General features: G+C 45.6%; 30 non-coding genes and 1 pseudogene across 30 annotated transcripts; all 31 read right to left on the bottom strand.

The window, feature by feature from the left end:
• Positions 1–562: 562 nt before the first annotated feature.
• Positions 563–753, bottom strand: LOC143503984 (U2 spliceosomal RNA). Its single transcript, XR_013127256.1, has one exon. It is a non-coding gene; the product is annotated as a U2 spliceosomal RNA (small nuclear RNA).
• Positions 754–905: 152 nt separating this feature from the next.
• On the bottom strand, positions 906–1,024 carry LOC143504139 (U5 spliceosomal RNA). Its single transcript, XR_013127401.1, has one exon. It is a non-coding gene; the product is annotated as a U5 spliceosomal RNA (small nuclear RNA).
• A 594-nt stretch (positions 1,025–1,618) lies between these two features.
• LOC143503983 (U2 spliceosomal RNA) lies at positions 1,619–1,809 on the bottom strand. Its single transcript, XR_013127255.1, has one exon. It is a non-coding gene; the product is annotated as a U2 spliceosomal RNA (small nuclear RNA).
• A 152-nt stretch (positions 1,810–1,961) lies between these two features.
• LOC143504138 (U5 spliceosomal RNA) lies at positions 1,962–2,080 on the bottom strand. Its single transcript, XR_013127400.1, has one exon. It is a non-coding gene; the product is annotated as a U5 spliceosomal RNA (small nuclear RNA).
• Positions 2,081–2,672: 592 nt separating this feature from the next.
• On the bottom strand, positions 2,673–2,863 carry LOC143503982 (U2 spliceosomal RNA). Its single transcript, XR_013127254.1, has one exon. It is a non-coding gene; the product is annotated as a U2 spliceosomal RNA (small nuclear RNA).
• Positions 2,864–3,015: 152 nt separating this feature from the next.
• On the bottom strand, positions 3,016–3,134 carry LOC143504137 (U5 spliceosomal RNA). Its single transcript, XR_013127399.1, has one exon. It is a non-coding gene; the product is annotated as a U5 spliceosomal RNA (small nuclear RNA).
• A 592-nt stretch (positions 3,135–3,726) lies between these two features.
• On the bottom strand, positions 3,727–3,917 carry LOC143503980 (U2 spliceosomal RNA). The gene has a single exon (XR_013127253.1). It is a non-coding gene; the product is annotated as a U2 spliceosomal RNA (small nuclear RNA).
• Positions 3,918–4,069: 152 nt separating this feature from the next.
• LOC143504135 (U5 spliceosomal RNA) lies at positions 4,070–4,188 on the bottom strand. Its single transcript, XR_013127397.1, has one exon. It is a non-coding gene; the product is annotated as a U5 spliceosomal RNA (small nuclear RNA).
• A 592-nt stretch (positions 4,189–4,780) lies between these two features.
• Positions 4,781–4,971, bottom strand: LOC143503979 (U2 spliceosomal RNA). Its single transcript, XR_013127252.1, has one exon. It is a non-coding gene; the product is annotated as a U2 spliceosomal RNA (small nuclear RNA).
• A 152-nt stretch (positions 4,972–5,123) lies between these two features.
• On the bottom strand, positions 5,124–5,242 carry LOC143504134 (U5 spliceosomal RNA). Its single transcript, XR_013127396.1, has one exon. It is a non-coding gene; the product is annotated as a U5 spliceosomal RNA (small nuclear RNA).
• Positions 5,243–5,834: 592 nt separating this feature from the next.
• On the bottom strand, positions 5,835–6,025 carry LOC143503978 (U2 spliceosomal RNA). Its single transcript, XR_013127251.1, has one exon. It is a non-coding gene; the product is annotated as a U2 spliceosomal RNA (small nuclear RNA).
• Positions 6,026–6,177: 152 nt separating this feature from the next.
• Positions 6,178–6,296, bottom strand: LOC143504133 (U5 spliceosomal RNA). The gene has a single exon (XR_013127395.1). It is a non-coding gene; the product is annotated as a U5 spliceosomal RNA (small nuclear RNA).
• A 592-nt stretch (positions 6,297–6,888) lies between these two features.
• LOC143503977 (U2 spliceosomal RNA) lies at positions 6,889–7,079 on the bottom strand. The gene has a single exon (XR_013127250.1). It is a non-coding gene; the product is annotated as a U2 spliceosomal RNA (small nuclear RNA).
• Positions 7,080–7,231: 152 nt separating this feature from the next.
• On the bottom strand, positions 7,232–7,350 carry LOC143504132 (U5 spliceosomal RNA). Its single transcript, XR_013127394.1, has one exon. It is a non-coding gene; the product is annotated as a U5 spliceosomal RNA (small nuclear RNA).
• A 594-nt stretch (positions 7,351–7,944) lies between these two features.
• LOC143503976 (U2 spliceosomal RNA) lies at positions 7,945–8,135 on the bottom strand. Its single transcript, XR_013127249.1, has one exon. It is a non-coding gene; the product is annotated as a U2 spliceosomal RNA (small nuclear RNA).
• A 149-nt stretch (positions 8,136–8,284) lies between these two features.
• On the bottom strand, positions 8,285–8,403 carry LOC143504131 (U5 spliceosomal RNA). The gene has a single exon (XR_013127393.1). It is a non-coding gene; the product is annotated as a U5 spliceosomal RNA (small nuclear RNA).
• A 592-nt stretch (positions 8,404–8,995) lies between these two features.
• On the bottom strand, positions 8,996–9,186 carry LOC143503974 (U2 spliceosomal RNA). The gene has a single exon (XR_013127247.1). It is a non-coding gene; the product is annotated as a U2 spliceosomal RNA (small nuclear RNA).
• Positions 9,187–9,338: 152 nt separating this feature from the next.
• On the bottom strand, positions 9,339–9,457 carry LOC143504130 (U5 spliceosomal RNA). Its single transcript, XR_013127392.1, has one exon. It is a non-coding gene; the product is annotated as a U5 spliceosomal RNA (small nuclear RNA).
• A 595-nt stretch (positions 9,458–10,052) lies between these two features.
• LOC143503973 (U2 spliceosomal RNA) lies at positions 10,053–10,243 on the bottom strand. Its single transcript, XR_013127246.1, has one exon. It is a non-coding gene; the product is annotated as a U2 spliceosomal RNA (small nuclear RNA).
• A 152-nt stretch (positions 10,244–10,395) lies between these two features.
• On the bottom strand, positions 10,396–10,514 carry LOC143504129 (U5 spliceosomal RNA). The gene has a single exon (XR_013127391.1). It is a non-coding gene; the product is annotated as a U5 spliceosomal RNA (small nuclear RNA).
• A 592-nt stretch (positions 10,515–11,106) lies between these two features.
• On the bottom strand, positions 11,107–11,297 carry LOC143503972 (U2 spliceosomal RNA). Its single transcript, XR_013127245.1, has one exon. It is a non-coding gene; the product is annotated as a U2 spliceosomal RNA (small nuclear RNA).
• Positions 11,298–11,449: 152 nt separating this feature from the next.
• LOC143504128 (U5 spliceosomal RNA) lies at positions 11,450–11,568 on the bottom strand. The gene has a single exon (XR_013127390.1). It is a non-coding gene; the product is annotated as a U5 spliceosomal RNA (small nuclear RNA).
• A 592-nt stretch (positions 11,569–12,160) lies between these two features.
• LOC143503971 (U2 spliceosomal RNA) lies at positions 12,161–12,351 on the bottom strand. The gene has a single exon (XR_013127244.1). It is a non-coding gene; the product is annotated as a U2 spliceosomal RNA (small nuclear RNA).
• Positions 12,352–12,503: 152 nt separating this feature from the next.
• On the bottom strand, positions 12,504–12,622 carry LOC143504127 (U5 spliceosomal RNA). The gene has a single exon (XR_013127389.1). It is a non-coding gene; the product is annotated as a U5 spliceosomal RNA (small nuclear RNA).
• A 592-nt stretch (positions 12,623–13,214) lies between these two features.
• On the bottom strand, positions 13,215–13,405 carry LOC143503970 (U2 spliceosomal RNA). The gene has a single exon (XR_013127243.1). It is a non-coding gene; the product is annotated as a U2 spliceosomal RNA (small nuclear RNA).
• Positions 13,406–13,557: 152 nt separating this feature from the next.
• LOC143504125 (U5 spliceosomal RNA) lies at positions 13,558–13,676 on the bottom strand. Its single transcript, XR_013127388.1, has one exon. It is a non-coding gene; the product is annotated as a U5 spliceosomal RNA (small nuclear RNA).
• Positions 13,677–14,268: 592 nt separating this feature from the next.
• Positions 14,269–14,459, bottom strand: LOC143504234 (U2 spliceosomal RNA). The gene has a single exon (XR_013127491.1). It is a non-coding gene; the product is annotated as a U2 spliceosomal RNA (small nuclear RNA).
• A 152-nt stretch (positions 14,460–14,611) lies between these two features.
• On the bottom strand, positions 14,612–14,730 carry LOC143504123 (U5 spliceosomal RNA). The gene has a single exon (XR_013127386.1). It is a non-coding gene; the product is annotated as a U5 spliceosomal RNA (small nuclear RNA).
• Positions 14,731–15,322: 592 nt separating this feature from the next.
• Positions 15,323–15,513, bottom strand: LOC143504233 (U2 spliceosomal RNA). Its single transcript, XR_013127490.1, has one exon. It is a non-coding gene; the product is annotated as a U2 spliceosomal RNA (small nuclear RNA).
• Positions 15,514–15,665: 152 nt separating this feature from the next.
• On the bottom strand, positions 15,666–15,784 carry LOC143504122 (U5 spliceosomal RNA). The gene has a single exon (XR_013127385.1). It is a non-coding gene; the product is annotated as a U5 spliceosomal RNA (small nuclear RNA).
• A 593-nt stretch (positions 15,785–16,377) lies between these two features.
• Positions 16,378–16,558, bottom strand: LOC143504051 (U2 spliceosomal RNA; annotated as a pseudogene).
• Between the last annotated feature and the right edge of the window lie 633 nt (positions 16,559–17,191).

The raw sequence follows: 17,191 nt of genomic DNA, 5'->3' as shown, positions 1-17,191 counted from the left end.
CCAACAAAGAGCCTAGCTCGTTTGTTCGCGGTAACAAGGGAGGAGCCTGCGAGGCTGTGGCTTGCTTGTTGCAAACAACAGGGCTGGCAGGCAATGAGAGAGAGAGAGAAAACAGGAACAATTTCAAAAAAAAAAAAAAAAAAAAAAAAAAAAGAACAAAAACGGAGGGAAAACTGCAAACAGCCGAAAGGGGAGTGGCCTCCGCTCTCACTGCATTTGTGACCAGCTGACAATTGCAGGCAGACAGACAGAGACCACTCACCCCTTCATTCTTGCCTATTTAAGGAGTGGAGTGAGCTGCTTTGTTTTATTTATTTATTCATTTTGGCTGCTCCCTCACATGGACAGACAGACAGACAAATCAATAAATATATATACATATTATATATATATATATATATATATATATATATATATATACACACACACACACACACACACACACACACACACACACACACACACACACCAAATAAATAAATAAATACATTCATTCATTCATTAAAATAAAACAGGCTGATCATACCAAACAGCAACAAACTCTTTTTTTCACACAAGCTTAGGAAGGTGCACCGTTCCTGGAGGTACTGCAATACCAGGTCGATGCGTGGGGCGAACGGGGCAAGCCCCTGTTTCGCCTCCCTGTTCTAAAAATCCATTTAATATGAAGTCCTCGTATAGAGGACGTATCAGATATTAAACTGATAAGAACAGATACTACACTTGATCTTAGCCAAAAGGCCGAGAAGCGATAACCTGAAATGGGCGCTGGACCGGGCACCGGCCTCGCAGGCAGGGAGGCCTCCTCCGTGGCATACCCGCCCTTCCCCCCTCTTCCAGACACCCACCGAGCCACTCCCAGCCCCCGCCCTAAGTTTATACATTCTCGTTGTACGGATTGTTGCGGCCCCGCCCGGAGGCAGAGCGCTCCAAAAAATCACTTTGACTCTTTGACGTTCCCCTCCACGGAAATCTTTAGTAAAAGGCGAAAGATTTGTGCGTGAATGAAGAGAAACCCGAGCTATAGCCGTGTACGCTCAGGCGTCCCGCCACGCCAACAAAGAGCCTAGCTCGTTTGTTCGCGGTAACAAGGGAGGAGCCTGCGAGGCTGTGGCTTGCTTGTTGCAAACAACAGGGCTGGCAGGCAATGAGAGAGAGAGAGAAAACAGGAACAATTTCAAAAAAAAAAAAAAAAAAAAAAAAAAAAGAACAAAAACGGAGGGAAAACTGCAAACAGCCGAAAGGGGAGTGGCCTCCGCTCTCACTGCATTTGTGACCAGCTGACAATTGCAGGCAGACAGACAGAGACCACTCACCCCTTCATTCTTGCCTATTTAAGGAGTGGAGTGAGCTGCTTTGTTTTATTTATTTATTCATTTTGGCTGCTCCCTCACATGGACAGACAGACAGACAAATCAATAAATATATATACATATTATATATATATATATATATATATATATATATATATATACACACACACACACACACACACACACACACACACACACACACACACACACACCAAATAAATAAATAAATACATTCATTCATTCATTAAAATAAAACAGGCTGATCATACCAAACAGCAACAAACTCTTTTTTTCACACAAGCTTAGGAAGGTGCACCGTTCCTGGAGGTACTGCAATACCAGGTCGATGCGTGGGGCGAACGGGGCAAGCCCCTGTTTCGCCTCCCTGTTCTAAAAATCCATTTAATATGAAGTCCTCGTATAGAGGACGTATCAGATATTAAACTGATAAGAACAGATACTACACTTGATCTTAGCCAAAAGGCCGAGAAGCGATAACCTGAAATGGGCGCTGGACCGGGCACCGGCCTCGCAGGCAGGGAGGCCTCCTCCGTGGCATACCCGCCCTTCCCCCCTCTTCCAGACACCCACCGAGCCACTCCCAGCCCCCGCCCTAAGTTTATACATTCTCGTTGTACGGATTGTTGCGGCCCCGCCCGGAGGCAGAGCGCTCCAAAAAATCACTTTGACTCTTTGACGTTCCCCTCCACGGAAATCTTTAGTAAAAGGCGAAAGATTTGTGCGTGAATGAAGAGAAACCCGAGCTATAGCCGTGTACGCTCAGGCGTCCCGCCACGCCAACAAAGAGCCTAGCTCGTTTGTTCGCGGTAACAAGGGAGGAGCCTGCGAGGCTGTGGCTTGCTTGTTGCAAACAACAGGGCTGGCAGGCAATGAGAGAGAGAGAGAAAACAGGAACAATTTCAAAAAAAAAAAAAAAAAAAAAAAAAAAAGAACAAAAACGGAGGGAAAACTGCAAACAGCCGAAAGGGGAGTGGCCTCCGCTCTCACTGCATTTGTGACCAGCTGACAATTGCAGGCAGACAGACAGAGACCACTCACCCCTTCATTCTTGCCTATTTAAGGAGTGGAGTGAGCTGCTTTGTTTTATTTATTTATTCATTTTGGCTGCTCCCTCACATGGACAGACAGACAGACAAATCAATAAATATATATACATATTATATATATATATATATATATATATATATATATATATACACACACACACACACACACACACACACACACACACACACACACACACACCAAATAAATAAATAAATACATTCATTCATTCATTAAAATAAAACAGGCTGATCATACCAAACAGCAACAAACTCTTTTTTTCACACAAGCTTAGGAAGGTGCACCGTTCCTGGAGGTACTGCAATACCAGGTCGATGCGTGGGGCGAACGGGGCAAGCCCCTGTTTCGCCTCCCTGTTCTAAAAATCCATTTAATATGAAGTCCTCGTATAGAGGACGTATCAGATATTAAACTGATAAGAACAGATACTACACTTGATCTTAGCCAAAAGGCCGAGAAGCGATAACCTGAAATGGGCGCTGGACCGGGCACCGGCCTCGCAGGCAGGGAGGCCTCCTCCGTGGCATACCCGCCCTTCCCCCCTCTTCCAGACACCCACCGAGCCACTCCCAGCCCCCGCCCTAAGTTTATACATTCTCGTTGTACGGATTGTTGCGGCCCCGCCCGGAGGCAGAGCGCTCCAAAAAATCACTTTGACTCTTTGACGTTCCCCTCCACGGAAATCTTTAGTAAAAGGCGAAAGATTTGTGCGTGAATGAAGAGAAACCCGAGCTATAGCCGTGTACGCTCAGGCGTCCCGCCACGCCAACAAAGAGCCTAGCTCGTTTGTTCGCGGTAACAAGGGAGGAGCCTGCGAGGCTGTGGCTTGCTTGTTGCAAACAACAGGGCTGGCAGGCAATGAGAGAGAGAGAAAACAGGAACAATTTCAAAAAAAAAAAAAAAAAAAAAAAAAAAAGAACAAAAACGGAGGGAAAACTGCAAACAGCCGAAAGGGGAGTGGCCTCCGCTCTCACTGCATTTGTGACCAGCTGACAATTGCAGGCAGACAGACAGAGACCACTCACCCCTTCATTCTTGCCTATTTAAGGAGTGGAGTGAGCTGCTTTGTTTTATTTATTTATTCATTTTGGCTGCTCCCTCACATGGACAGACAGACAGACAAATCAATAAATATATATACATATTATATATATATATATATATATATATATATATATATATACACACACACACACACACACACACACACACACACACACACACACACACACACCAAATAAATAAATAAATACATTCATTCATTCATTAAAATAAAACAGGCTGATCATACCAAACAGCAACAAACTCTTTTTTTCACACAAGCTTAGGAAGGTGCACCGTTCCTGGAGGTACTGCAATACCAGGTCGATGCGTGGGGCGAACGGGGCAAGCCCCTGTTTCGCCTCCCTGTTCTAAAAATCCATTTAATATGAAGTCCTCGTATAGAGGACGTATCAGATATTAAACTGATAAGAACAGATACTACACTTGATCTTAGCCAAAAGGCCGAGAAGCGATAACCTGAAATGGGCGCTGGACCGGGCACCGGCCTCGCAGGCAGGGAGGCCTCCTCCGTGGCATACCCGCCCTTCCCCCCTCTTCCAGACACCCACCGAGCCACTCCCAGCCCCCGCCCTAAGTTTATACATTCTCGTTGTACGGATTGTTGCGGCCCCGCCCGGAGGCAGAGCGCTCCAAAAAATCACTTTGACTCTTTGACGTTCCCCTCCACGGAAATCTTTAGTAAAAGGCGAAAGATTTGTGCGTGAATGAAGAGAAACCCGAGCTATAGCCGTGTACGCTCAGGCGTCCCGCCACGCCAACAAAGAGCCTAGCTCGTTTGTTCGCGGTAACAAGGGAGGAGCCTGCGAGGCTGTGGCTTGCTTGTTGCAAACAACAGGGCTGGCAGGCAATGAGAGAGAGAGAGAAAACAGGAACAATTTCAAAAAAAAAAAAAAAAAAAAAAAAAAAAGAACAAAAACGGAGGGAAAACTGCAAACAGCCGAAAGGGGAGTGGCCTCCGCTCTCACTGCATTTGTGACCAGCTGACAATTGCAGGCAGACAGACAGAGACCACTCACCCCTTCATTCTTGCCTATTTAAGGAGTGGAGTGAGCTGCTTTGTTTTATTTATTTATTCATTTTGGCTGCTCCCTCACATGGACAGACAGACAGACAAATCAATAAATATATATACATATTATATATATATATATATATATATATATATATATATATACACACACACACACACACACACACACACACACACACACACACACACACACCAAATAAATAAATAAATACATTCATTCATTCATTAAAATAAAACAGGCTGATCATACCAAACAGCAACAAACTCTTTTTTTCACACAAGCTTAGGAAGGTGCACCGTTCCTGGAGGTACTGCAATACCAGGTCGATGCGTGGGGCGAACGGGGCAAGCCCCTGTTTCGCCTCCCTGTTCTAAAAATCCATTTAATATGAAGTCCTCGTATAGAGGACGTATCAGATATTAAACTGATAAGAACAGATACTACACTTGATCTTAGCCAAAAGGCCGAGAAGCGATAACCTGAAATGGGCGCTGGACCGGGCACCGGCCTCGCAGGCAGGGAGGCCTCCTCCGTGGCATACCCGCCCTTCCCCCCTCTTCCAGACACCCACCGAGCCACTCCCAGCCCCCGCCCTAAGTTTATACATTCTCGTTGTACGGATTGTTGCGGCCCCGCCCGGAGGCAGAGCGCTCCAAAAAATCACTTTGACTCTTTGACGTTCCCCTCCACGGAAATCTTTAGTAAAAGGCGAAAGATTTGTGCGTGAATGAAGAGAAACCCGAGCTATAGCCGTGTACGCTCAGGCGTCCCGCCACGCCAACAAAGAGCCTAGCTCGTTTGTTCGCGGTAACAAGGGAGGAGCCTGCGAGGCTGTGGCTTGCTTGTTGCAAACAACAGGGCTGGCAGGCAATGAGAGAGAGAGAGAAAACAGGAACAATTTCAAAAAAAAAAAAAAAAAAAAAAAAAAAAGAACAAAAACGGAGGGAAAACTGCAAACAGCCGAAAGGGGAGTGGCCTCCGCTCTCACTGCATTTGTGACCAGCTGACAATTGCAGGCAGACAGACAGAGACCACTCACCCCTTCATTCTTGCCTATTTAAGGAGTGGAGTGAGCTGCTTTGTTTTATTTATTTATTCATTTTGGCTGCTCCCTCACATGGACAGACAGACAGACAAATCAATAAATATATATACATATTATATATATATATATATATATATATATATATATATATACACACACACACACACACACACACACACACACACACACACACACACACACCAAATAAATAAATAAATACATTCATTCATTCATTAAAATAAAACAGGCTGATCATACCAAACAGCAACAAACTCTTTTTTTCACACAAGCTTAGGAAGGTGCACCGTTCCTGGAGGTACTGCAATACCAGGTCGATGCGTGGGGCGAACGGGGCAAGCCCCTGTTTCGCCTCCCTGTTCTAAAAATCCATTTAATATGAAGTCCTCGTATAGAGGACGTATCAGATATTAAACTGATAAGAACAGATACTACACTTGATCTTAGCCAAAAGGCCGAGAAGCGATAACCTGAAATGGGCGCTGGACCGGGCACCGGCCTCGCAGGCAGGGAGGCCTCCTCCGTGGCATACCCGCCCTTCCCCCCTCTTCCAGACACCCACCGAGCCACTCCCAGCCCCCGCCCTAAGTTTATACATTCTCGTTGTACGGATTGTTGCGGCCCCGCCCGGAGGCAGAGCGCTCCAAAAAATCACTTTGACTCTTTGACGTTCCCCTCCACGGAAATCTTTAGTAAAAGGCGAAAGATTTGTGCGTGAATGAAGAGAAACCCGAGCTATAGCCGTGTACGCTCAGGCGTCCCGCCACGCCAACAAAGAGCCTAGCTCGTTTGTTCGCGGTAACAAGGGAGGAGCCTGCGAGGCTGTGGCTTGCTTGTTGCAAACAACAGGGCTGGCAGGCAATGAGAGAGAGAGAGAAAACAGGAACAATTTCAAAAAAAAAAAAAAAAAAAAAAAAAAAAGAACAAAAACGGAGGGAAAACTGCAAACAGCCGAAAGGGGAGTGGCCTCCGCTCTCACTGCATTTGTGACCAGCTGACAATTGCAGGCAGACAGACAGAGACCACTCACCCCTTCATTCTTGCCTATTTAAGGAGTGGAGTGAGCTGCTTTGTTTTATTTATTTATTCATTTTGGCTGCTCCCTCACATGGACAGACAGACAGACAAATCAATAAATATATATACATATTATATATATATATATATATATATATATATATATATATACACACACACACACACACACACACACACACACACACACACACACACACACCAAATAAATAAATAAATACATTCATTCATTCATTAAAATAAAACAGGCTGATCATACCAAACAGCAACAAACTCTTTTTTTCACACAAGCTTAGGAAGGTGCACCGTTCCTGGAGGTACTGCAATACCAGGTCGATGCGTGGGGCGAACGGGGCAAGCCCCTGTTTCGCCTCCCTGTTCTAAAAATCCATTTAATATGAAGTCCTCGTATAGAGGACGTATCAGATATTAAACTGATAAGAACAGATACTACACTTGATCTTAGCCAAAAGGCCGAGAAGCGATAACCTGAAATGGGCGCTGGACCGGGCACCGGCCTCGCAGGCAGGGAGGCCTCCTCCGTGGCATACCCGCCCTTCCCCCCTCTTCCAGACACCCACCGAGCCACTCCCAGCCCCCGCCCTAAGTTTATACATTCTCGTTGTACGGATTGTTGCGGCCCCGCCCGGAGGCAGAGCGCTCCAAAAAATCACTTTGACTCTTTGACGTTCCCCTCCACGGAAATCTTTAGTAAAAGGCGAAAGATTTGTGCGTGAATGAAGAGAAACCCGAGCTATAGCCGTGTACGCTCAGGCGTCCCGCCACGCCAACAAAGAGCCTAGCTCGTTTGTTCGCGGTAACAAGGGAGGAGCCTGCGAGGCTGTGGCTTGCTTGTTGCAAACAACAGGGCTGGCAGGCAATGAGAGAGAGAGAGAAAACAGGAACAATTTCAAAAAAAAAAAAAAAAAAAAAAAAAAAAGAACAAAAACGGAGGGAAAACTGCAAACAGCCGAAAGGGGAGTGGCCTCCGCTCTCACTGCATTTGTGACCAGCTGACAATTGCAGGCAGACAGACAGAGACCACTCACCCCTTCATTCTTGCCTATTTAAGGAGTGGAGTGAGCTGCTTTGTTTTATTTATTTATTCATTTTGGCTGCTCCCTCACATGGACAGACAGACAGACAAATCAATAAATATATATACATATTATATATATATATATATATATATATATATATATATATACACACACACACACACACACACACACACACACACACACACACACACACACACCAAATAAATAAATAAATACATTCATTCATTCATTAAAATAAAACAGGCTGATCATACCAAACAGCAACAAACTCTTTTTTTCACACAAGCTTAGGAAGGTGCACCGTTCCTGGAGGTACTGCAATACCAGGTCGATGCGTGGGGCGAACGGGGCAAGCCCCTGTTTCGCCTCCCTGTTCTAAAAATCCATTTAATATGAAGTCCTCGTATAGAGGACGTATCAGATATTAAACTGATAAGAACAGATACTACACTTGATCTTAGCCAAAAGGCCGAGAAGCGATAACCTGTGGGCGCTGGACCGGGCACCGGCCTCGCAGGCAGGGAGGCCTCCTCCGTGGCATACCCGCCCTTCCCCCCTCTTCCAGACACCCACCGAGCCACTCCCAGCCCCCGCCCTAAGTTTATACATTCTCGTTGTACGGATTGTTGCGGCCCCGCCCGGAGGCAGAGCGCTCCAAAAAATCACTTTGACTCTTTGACGTTCCCCTCCACGGAAATCTTTAGTAAAAGGCGAAAGATTTGTGCGTGAATGAAGAGAAACCCGAGCTATAGCCGTGTACGCTCAGGCGTCCCGCCACGCCAACAAAGAGCCTAGCTCGTTTGTTCGCGGTAACAAGGGAGGAGCCTGCGAGGCTGTGGCTTGCTTGTTGCAAACAACAGGGCTGGCAGGCAATGAGAGAGAGAGAGAAAACAGGAACAATTTCAAAAAAAAAAAAAAAAAAAAAAAAAAAAGAACAAAAACGGAGGGAAAACTGCAAACAGCCGAAAGGGGAGTGGCCTCCGCTCTCACTGCATTTGTGACCAGCTGACAATTGCAGGCAGACAGACAGAGACCACTCACCCCTTCATTCTTGCCTATTTAAGGAGTGGAGTGAGCTGCTTTGTTTTATTTATTTATTCATTTTGGCTGCTCCCTCACATGGACAGACAGACAGACAAATCAATAAATATATATACATATTATATATATATATATATATATATATATATATATATATACACACACACACACACACACACACACACACACACACACACACACACACACCAAATAAATAAATAAATACATTCATTCATTCATTAAAATAAAACAGGCTGATCATACCAAACAGCAACAAACTCTTTTTTTCACACAAGCTTAGGAAGGTGCACCGTTCCTGGAGGTACTGCAATACCAGGTCGATGCGTGGGGCGAACGGGGCAAGCCCCTGTTTCGCCTCCCTGTTCTAAAAATCCATTTAATATGAAGTCCTCGTATAGAGGACGTATCAGATATTAAACTGATAAGAACAGATACTACACTTGATCTTAGCCAAAAGGCCGAGAAGCGATAACCTGAAATGGGCGCTGGACCGGGCACCGGCCTCGCAGGCAGGGAGGCCTCCTCCGTGGCATACCCGCCCTTCCCCCCTCTTCCAGACACCCACCGAGCCACTCCCAGCCCCCGCCCTAAGTTTATACATTCTCGTTGTACGGATTGTTGCGGCCCCGCCCGGAGGCAGAGCGCTCCAAAAAATCACTTTGACTCTTTGACGTTCCCCTCCACGGAAATCTTTAGTAAAAGGCGAAAGATTTGTGCGTGAATGAAGAGAAACCCGAGCTATAGCCGTGTACGCTCAGGCGTCCCGCCACGCCAACAAAGAGCCTAGCTCGTTTGTTCGCGGTAACAAGGGAGGAGCCTGCGAGGCTGTGGCTTGCTTGTTGCAAACAACAGGGCTGGCAGGCAATGAGAGAGAGAGAGAGAAAACAGGAACAATTTCAAAAAAAAAAAAAAAAAAAAAAAAAAAAGAACAAAAACGGAGGGAAAACTGCAAACAGCCGAAAGGGGAGTGGCCTCCGCTCTCACTGCATTTGTGACCAGCTGACAATTGCAGGCAGACAGACAGAGACCACTCACCCCTTCATTCTTGCCTATTTAAGGAGTGGAGTGAGCTGCTTTGTTTTATTTATTTATTCATTTTGGCTGCTCCCTCACATGGACAGACAGACAGACAAATCAATAAATATATATACATATATATATATATATATATATATATATATATATATATATATACACACACACACACACACACACACACACACACACACACACACACACACACCAAATAAATAAATAAATACATTCATTCATTCATTAAAATAAAACAGGCTGATCATACCAAACAGCAACAAACTCTTTTTTTCACACAAGCTTAGGAAGGTGCACCGTTCCTGGAGGTACTGCAATACCAGGTCGATGCGTGGGGCGAACGGGGCAAGCCCCTGTTTCGCCTCCCTGTTCTAAAAATCCATTTAATATGAAGTCCTCGTATAGAGGACGTATCAGATATTAAACTGATAAGAACAGATACTACACTTGATCTTAGCCAAAAGGCCGAGAAGCGATAACCTGAAATGGGCGCTGGACCGGGCACCGGCCTCGCAGGCAGGGAGGCCTCCTCCGTGGCATACCCGCCCTTCCCCCCTCTTCCAGACACCCACCGAGCCACTCCCAGCCCCCGCCCTAAGTTTATACATTCTCGTTGTACGGATTGTTGCGGCCCCGCCCGGAGGCAGAGCGCTCCAAAAAATCACTTTGACTCTTTGACGTTCCCCTCCACGGAAATCTTTAGTAAAAGGCGAAAGATTTGTGCGTGAATGAAGAGAAACCCGAGCTATAGCCGTGTACGCTCAGGCGTCCCGCCACGCCAACAAAGAGCCTAGCTCGTTTGTTCGCGGTAACAAGGGAGGAGCCTGCGAGGCTGTGGCTTGCTTGTTGCAAACAACAGGGCTGGCAGGCAATGAGAGAGAGAGAGAAAACAGGAACAATTTCAAAAAAAAAAAAAAAAAAAAAAAAAAAAGAACAAAAACGGAGGGAAAACTGCAAACAGCCGAAAGGGGAGTGGCCTCCGCTCTCACTGCATTTGTGACCAGCTGACAATTGCAGGCAGACAGACAGAGACCACTCACCCCTTCATTCTTGCCTATTTAAGGAGTGGAGTGAGCTGCTTTGTTTTATTTATTTATTCATTTTGGCTGCTCCCTCACATGGACAGACAGACAGACAAATCAATAAATATATATACATATTATATATATATATATATATATATATATATATATATATACACACACACACACACACACACACACACACACACACACACACACACACACCAAATAAATAAATAAATACATTCATTCATTCATTAAAATAAAACAGGCTGATCATACCAAACAGCAACAAACTCTTTTTTTCACACAAGCTTAGGAAGGTGCACCGTTCCTGGAGGTACTGCAATACCAGGTCGATGCGTGGGGCGAACGGGGCAAGCCCCTGTTTCGCCTCCCTGTTCTAAAAATCCATTTAATATGAAGTCCTCGTATAGAGGACGTATCAGATATTAAACTGATAAGAACAGATACTACACTTGATCTTAGCCAAAAGGCCGAGAAGCGATAACCTGAAATGGGCGCTGGACCGGGCACCGGCCTCGCAGGCAGGGAGGCCTCCTCCGTGGCATACCCGCCCTTCCCCCCTCTTCCAGACACCCACCGAGCCACTCCCAGCCCCCGCCCTAAGTTTATACATTCTCGTTGTACGGATTGTTGCGGCCCCGCCCGGAGGCAGAGCGCTCCAAAAAATCACTTTGACTCTTTGACGTTCCCCTCCACGGAAATCTTTAGTAAAAGGCGAAAGATTTGTGCGTGAATGAAGAGAAACCCGAGCTATAGCCGTGTACGCTCAGGCGTCCCGCCACGCCAACAAAGAGCCTAGCTCGTTTGTTCGCGGTAACAAGGGAGGAGCCTGCGAGGCTGTGGCTTGCTTGTTGCAAACAACAGGGCTGGCAGGCAATGAGAGAGAGAGAGAAAACAGGAACAATTTCAAAAAAAAAAAAAAAAAAAAAAAAAAAAGAACAAAAACGGAGGGAAAACTGCAAACAGCCGAAAGGGGAGTGGCCTCCGCTCTCACTGCATTTGTGACCAGCTGACAATTGCAGGCAGACAGACAGAGACCACTCACCCCTTCATTCTTGCCTATTTAAGGAGTGGAGTGAGCTGCTTTGTTTTATTTATTTATTCATTTTGGCTGCTCCCTCACATGGACAGACAGACAGACAAATCAATAAATATATATACATATTATATATATATATATATATATATATATATATATATATACACACACACACACACACACACACACACACACACACACACACACACACACCAAATAAATAAATAAATACATTCATTCATTCATTAAAATAAAACAGGCTGATCATACCAAACAGCAACAAACTCTTTTTTTCACACAAGCTTAGGAAGGTGCACCGTTCCTGGAGGTACTGCAATACCAGGTCGATGCGTGGGGCGAACGGGGCAAGCCCCTGTTTCGCCTCCCTGTTCTAAAAATCCATTTAATATGAAGTCCTCGTATAGAGGACGTATCAGATATTAAACTGATAAGAACAGATACTACACTTGATCTTAGCCAAAAGGCCGAGAAGCGATAACCTGAAATGGGCGCTGGACCGGGCACCGGCCTCGCAGGCAGGGAGGCCTCCTCCGTGGCATACCCGCCCTTCCCCCCTCTTCCAGACACCCACCGAGCCACTCCCAGCCCCCGCCCTAAGTTTATACATTCTCGTTGTACGGATTGTTGCGGCCCCGCCCGGAGGCAGAGCGCTCCAAAAAATCACTTTGACTCTTTGACGTTCCCCTCCACGGAAATCTTTAGTAAAAGGCGAAAGATTTGTGCGTGAATGAAGAGAAACCCGAGCTATAGCCGTGTACGCTCAGGCGTCCCGCCACGCCAACAAAGAGCCTAGCTCGTTTGTTCGCGGTAACAAGGGAGGAGCCTGCGAGGCTGTGGCTTGCTTGTTGCAAACAACAGGGCTGGCAGGCAATGAGAGAGAGAGAGAAAACAGGAACAATTTCAAAAAAAAAAAAAAAAAAAAAAAAAAAAGAACAAAAACGGAGGGAAAACTGCAAACAGCCGAAAGGGGAGTGGCCTCCGCTCTCACTGCATTTGTGACCAGCTGACAATTGCAGGCAGACAGACAGAGACCACTCACCCCTTCATTCTTGCCTATTTAAGGAGTGGAGTGAGCTGCTTTGTTTTATTTATTTATTCATTTTGGCTGCTCCCTCACATGGACAGACAGACAGACAAATCAATAAATATATATACATATTATATATATATATATATATATATATATATATATATATATACACACACACACACACACACACACACACACACACACACACACACACACCAAATAAATAAATAAATACATTCATTCATTCATTAAAATAAAACAGGCTGATCATACCAAACAGCAACAAACTCTTTTTTTCACACAAGCTTAGGAAGGTGCACCGTTCCTGGAGGTACTGCAATACCAGGTCGATGCGTGGGGCGAACGGGGCAAGCCCCTGTTTCGCCTCCCTGTTCTAAAAATCCATTTAATATGAAGTCCTCGTATAGAGGACGTATCAGATATTAAACTGATAAGAACAGATACTACACTTGATCTTAGCCAAAAGGCCGAGAAGCGATAACCTGAAATGGGCGCTGGACCGGGCACCGGCCTCGCAGGCAGGGAGGCCTCCTCCGTGGCATACCCGCCCTTCCCCCCTCTTCCAGACACCCACCGAGCCACTCCCAGCCCCCGCCCTAAGTTTATACATTCTCGTTGTACGGATTGTTGCGGCCCCGCCCGGAGGCAGAGCGCTCCAAAAAATCACTTTGACTCTTTGACGTTCCCCTCCACGGAAATCTTTAGTAAAAGGCGAAAGATTTGTGCGTGAATGAAGAGAAACCCGAGCTATAGCCGTGTACGCTCAGGCGTCCCGCCACGCCAACAAAGAGCCTAGCTCGTTTGTTCGCGGTAACAAGGGAGGAGCCTGCGAGGCTGTGGCTTGCTTGTTGCAAACAACAGGGCTGGCAGGCAATGAGAGAGAGAGAGAAAACAGGAACAATTTCAAAAAAAAAAAAAAAAAAAAAAAAAAAAGAACAAAAACGGAGGGAAAACTGCAAACAGCCGAAAGGGGAGTGGCCTCCGCTCTCACTGCATTTGTGACCAGCTGACAATTGCAGGCAGACAGACAGAGACCACTCACCCCTTCATTCTTGCCTATTTAAGGAGTGGAGTGAGCTGCTTTGTTTTATTTATTTATTCATTTTGGCTGCTCCCTCACATGGACAGACAGACAGACAAATCAATAAATATATATACATATTATATATATATATATATATATATATATATATATATATACACACACACACACACACACACACACACACACACACACACACACACACACCAAATAAATAAATAAATACATTCATTCATTCATTAAAATAAAACAGGCTGATCATACCAAACAGCAACAAACTCTTTTTTTCACACAAGCTTAGGAAGGTGCACCGTTCCTGGAGGTACTGCAATACCAGGTCGATGCGTGGGGCGAACGGGGCAAGCCCCTGTTTCGCCTCCCTGTTCTAAAAATCCATTTAATATGAAGTCCTCGTATAGAGGACGTATCAGATATTAAACTGATAAGAACAGATACTACACTTGATCTTAGCCAAAAGGCCGAGAAGCGATAACCTGAAATGGGCGCTGGACCGGGCACCGGCCTCGCAGGCAGGGAGGCCTCCTCCGTGGCATACCCGCCCTTCCCCCCTCTTCCAGACACCCACCGAGCCACTCCCAGCCCCCGCCCTAAGTTTATACATTCTCGTTGTACGGATTGTTGCGGCCCCGCCCGGAGGCAGAGCGCTCCAAAAAATCACTTTGACTCTTTGACGTTCCCCTCCACGGAAATCTTTAGTAAAAGGCGAAAGATTTGTGCGTGAATGAAGAGAAACCCGAGCTATAGCCGTGTACGCTCAGGCGTCCCGCCACGCCAACAAAGAGCCTAGCTCGTTTGTTCGCGGTAACAAGGGAGGAGCCTGCGAGGCTGTGGCTTGCTTGTTGCAAACAACAGGGCTGGCAGGCAATGAGAGAGAGAGAGAAAACAGGAACAATTTCAAAAAAAAAAAAAAAAAAAAAAAAAAAAGAACAAAAACGGAGGGAAAACTGCAAACAGCCGAAAGGGGAGTGGCCTCCGCTCTCACTGCATTTGTGACCAGCTGACAATTGCAGGCAGACAGACAGAGACCACTCACCCCTTCATTCTTGCCTATTTAAGGAGTGGAGTGAGCTGCTTTGTTTTATTTATTTATTCATTTTGGCTGCTCCCTCACATGGACAGACAGACAGACAAATCAATAAATATATATACATATTATATATATATATATATATATATATATATATATATATACACACACACACACACACACACACACACACACACACACACACACACACACCAAATAAATAAATAAATACATTCATTCATTCATTAAAATAAAACAGGCTGATCATACCAAACAGCAACAAACTCTTTTTTTCACACAAGCTTAGGAAGGTGCACCGTTCCTGGAGGTACTGCAATACCAGGTCGATGCGTGGGGCGAACGGGGCAAGCCCCTGTTTCGCCTCCCTGTTCTAAAAATCCATTTAATATGAAGTCCTCGTATAGAGGACGTATCAGATATTAAACTGATAAGAACAGATACTACACTTGATCTTAGCCAAAAGGCCGAGAAGCGATAACCTGAAATGGGCGCTGGACCGGGCACCGGCCTCGCAGGCAGGGAGGCCTCCTCCGTGGCATACCCGCCCTTCCCCCCTCTTCCAGACACCCACCGAGCCACTCCCAGCCCCCGCCCTAAGTTTATACATTCTCGTTGTACGGATTGTTGCGGCCCCGCCCGGAGGCAGAGCGCTCCAAAAAATCACTTTGACTCTTTGACGTTCCCCTCCACGGAAATCTTTAGTAAAAGGCGAAAGATTTGTGCGTGAATGAAGAGAAACCCGAGCTATAGCCGTGTACGCTCAGGCGTCCCGCCACGCCAACAAAGAGCCTAGCTCGTTTGTTCGCGGTAACAAGGGAGGAGCCTGCGAGGCTGTGGCTTGCTTGTTGCAAACAACAGGGCTGGCAGGCAATGAGAGAGAGAGAGAAAACAGGAACAATTTCAAAAAAAAAAAAAAAAAAAAAAAAAAAAAGAACAAAAACGGAGGGAAAACTGCAAACAGCCGAAAGGGGAGTGGCCTCCGCTCTCACTGCATTTGTGACCAGCTGACAATTGCAGGCAGACAGACAGAGACCACTCACCCCTTCATTCTTGCCTATTTAAGGAGTGGAGTGAGCTGCTTTGTTTTATTTATTTATTCATTTTGGCTGCTCCCTCACATGGACAGACAGACAGACAAATCAATAAATATATATACATATTATATATATATATATATATATATATATATATATATATACACACACACACACACACACACACACACACACACACACACACACACACACCAAATAAATAAATAAATACATTCATTCATTCATTAAAATAAAACAGGCTGATCATACCAAACAGCAACAAACTCTTTTTTTCACACAAGCTTAGGAAGGTGCACCGTTCCTGGAGGTACTGCAATACCAGGTCGATGCGTGGGGCGAACGGGGCAAGCCCCTGTTTCGCCTCCCTGTTCTAAAAATCCATTTAATATGAAGTCCTCGTATAGAGGACGTATCAGATATTAAACTGATAAGAACAGATTTTTTTTTTTTTTTTGACAAAGTTTATTGATACATTTCACCAATAAATACAAAGTCACTTATATTTTTAAAAAGACAGCATACATATTGGATAAAAGCATGGATAAAAAACATTGCAAACATACATTTTAAAACCATTCATACATACTTCATCATTTTTAAAAGGCCACATTTATACATTTATTGCAATAGTACATTAAAAGGTTTTTAATATAGAAGCATCTTAAAATGCTTAAAAGTCCAGAACAGTTTAATATTATAAAAACCTTTTAACCTCATAATTAGTACATTTTGCATTGTCCTTTTCATATGCATTACAACCCTGTTCCCCCCTGCCCAGGACCCCGAAGAGAGAGGAAGGCAGGGATGAAGCCAGCCGGGAGGTGGGGTGCGTGCATCCGCAGCTCCTCCCGCCCTCCGTCGAGGCCCCTTCCTGTGCGTCTCCAGAGGAAGTCCTCCCCTGTGCCCGCTGTCTCCTTTCAGGCATCCTTGTCCCCTCAGGAAACGTCGGCGGGAGCCCCGGTCGGTGGTGGCAGGGACCTCCCTGCGTGTGACCTCGGCCCCCTCCTCCAAATGGCGACGCCCGGCGCCACCTGCAGCGTTGTTGTTACCATCCTTTTCATAGCGTGGAGGGGCACCGTGACGCGCTTCCCCACCAGCA

The sequence above is a fragment of the Brachyhypopomus gauderio genome, unplaced genomic scaffold, assembly GCF_052324685.1.
Source record: "Brachyhypopomus gauderio isolate BG-103 unplaced genomic scaffold, BGAUD_0.2 sc238, whole genome shotgun sequence".
Lineage (NCBI taxonomy): Eukaryota > Metazoa > Chordata > Actinopteri > Gymnotiformes > Hypopomidae > Brachyhypopomus > Brachyhypopomus gauderio.
This window is presented reverse-complemented; position numbering and strand designations above follow the sequence as displayed.